The sequence below is a fragment of the Penaeus vannamei genome, chromosome 14 (genome assembly GCF_042767895.1).
Source record: "Penaeus vannamei isolate JL-2024 chromosome 14, ASM4276789v1, whole genome shotgun sequence".
In the NCBI taxonomy this organism is placed as follows: Eukaryota; Metazoa; Arthropoda; class Malacostraca; order Decapoda; family Penaeidae; genus Penaeus; species Penaeus vannamei.
The window spans coordinates 18,251,211-18,253,710 of NC_091562.1; the positions used below are offsets into that span (position 1 = coordinate 18,251,211).

The 2,500-nt window shown below is 35.9% G+C and overlaps 1 protein-coding gene across 2 annotated transcripts in view; it reads left to right on the forward strand.

Annotated features, from left to right (window-relative positions):
- Window positions 1-1,718: 1,718 nt before the first annotated feature.
- The window catches only part of myd (stromal cell derived factor mayday), a 15,059-nt gene continuing 14,277 nt past the window's right edge, over window positions 1,719-2,500 (forward strand). The window contains exon 1 of one of the 2 annotated variants that reach the window (XM_027369554.2): window positions 1,719-1,848. The gene's annotated coding sequence lies outside the window, so the exon portion shown is untranslated. The other variant, XM_027369555.2, reaches the window with a different exon arrangement.

The window sequence follows — 2,500 nt, forward strand, 5'->3', positions numbered from 1 at the left end:
GCGTTAAGATCTAACAGAATGCTAAATGCCGTTGTAATACATTTGAATGAAACAACAGCTACGGACCTGCGCCAAGCCTTTGTGGAAGATACACTTTGTTATCACTACAGAAGCAATGTATTTAATATTTGTTTTATTTAAAAAATCCAATAGTTTAAATTCATGAGACAATATGGATGATAAATATCTTGTTGATTATCAAGGTAAATATGTCTAAGCAGCAGAATTAGCATATACCGAAATTTAAATGAATTACCACAGCTAGGACAGCAGGTAGGAATTCAAAGCCATTTCTTGAGAAATACAACGACATTAGCCTTTCACTCCCAACATGTGTCATGCTTCCCTGCCCTCGTGTGCCCTCGCTGTTCAAGGACGACTCTGCAATGAAAAGAAAAGAAAAAATACAGGATAAAACATTCTGGAGTATGAAGAGAGCTATGAATAAGAAACTAAACTTTATGTTGTATATTTGGTTCGTGTTAGTCTTTGATACAAACGCCGACATTCTATAAGAGAAAATGAACACACACACACACACACACACACACACACACACACACACACACACACACACACACACACACACACACACACACACACACACACACACACACACACACAAAGTTCATATATGATTTAACGGATGAGTATTGTTTTATATTTTATTTTCATAATATGGAAATACTATAATCCTTTCAATACCTTGTCTCGAAATACATCAATCCAGCCCATATCTGTTTTCTTTACTTCATTCACGTTTAATTTTACTTCTACTCTGACCAAAGTGCACCATCCTTCAAAGCAAGTGTTCAGACTCATGGAACGTCTCATGTTCATAATGCAACGCAAGTTCGTGACCTGCATCTTCGATCATAAATTACGACCGGAGTTCATGATATCGACCTGGGGAAAGGTTACTTTCAAACCGTGAGTATGAGCACCTTCTACGTTCATATTTGCTAATTCTCCGGTTATATTGTATATTGTATCTACTAGATAGTTTCAATATTTGTTGTGATTTTCTTTAAAAAAATATATATTTTATCGTATTATACTCATATTGGTTGTATGTGTAGAATACGAGTAACGGCGACCTTTCTTATTAAATCACCATTATTATCATCACCATATATCATTATCGTTGATATTAACAATATCATCATAATCATAATGATTAATATCATCATAATCATAATGTTTAATATCATCATAATCATAATGATTAATATCATCATAATCATAATCAATATCAACATCATCATCATCACCATCATCATTATCATTATCATCATTATCATGATCATCATGATTATCATCCATGATCATGATCATGATGATCATCATTACCGTTATCATTATTCATCATTTATCATCATCATCACCTTCATCATTATTCATTATCATTATCTATCATCGTCATCATCACCATCATCATCATATCCTCATCATCATAATCATCATCATCATAATCATCATATCATCATCATCATATCATATCATCATCATCATCAATATACAGACAAAATGAAGTTTATTTCATGACGGTATGTTTTTTCATGTAACTATCCTTGAAATTACGCCATCTGCAAATTCGATTCTGCACAAACATTTCCATTTCATAATAAGAACCGCATGTACAGCACACAAATGTGACCCGCTTGCTCAGCCAATCACCGCCGCGATCGGGAGGCTGTTTACATCGTACGGGAGGGGGAGGGGGTTACCATGGCAACGGGGAACGCCTCGGCATGTGAAGTGAAAGTGGAAGAAGATCCTCACATCATGCCTTCAACTTTCCATTCGGGAAATGAGGCTCGCGGCCCGAATTCAGGCACGGGCAGAGAGGTGAGCTACTGGTTGTGTATTTGTCCTTTCTCAAATTTGTTGCTGTATTTTAACCAGGGAATTAGTGCTGTTTTGTATTGGTAGCAGTGTGGCAGGGAACCAGATGGAGGCGGACTGAGGTGTGTCTTGACTTGTAATTAGACTTCAGGTGAGTTTTTTACGCTCGTGGTTTCCGTTCTGTATGTCATTGCACCTTTTGCCAGTGTTTGTACATTGTTTTGATGTATTTATTATTTTCAGGATACATCATGGTAGATTATCATGCCCTTTCCTGGTTAGATTTTCGTTTAGACTGCTTGGTCTTGTATTTAAAGATGAAAAAGAGAGAAGAGAGGTTGTTTTTGGTGACTGACCATGCGATTTGCATTTGTCTAATTATTGACTCATTCTCTTATTCACAATTCTTGCATCATCCTTTGAAAACCAGCAACATCTGGAAGATGCTTGCTCTCGTGACTGTGAGATGCATTTGTTATTTTGATATCAAATGAATGTAATTTTGCATCTAAGTGAGATTAACATCTCATGATTACAGTTGGAGCAGGAGAATTTTGAATAATTTTATGGAAGTTTTTGAGGATATTTGTTTTAGAAAGGTAGATGAATGTATCATTACCTTTCTAAGAACCAGTTAGGAGTATGTGATCCCAAA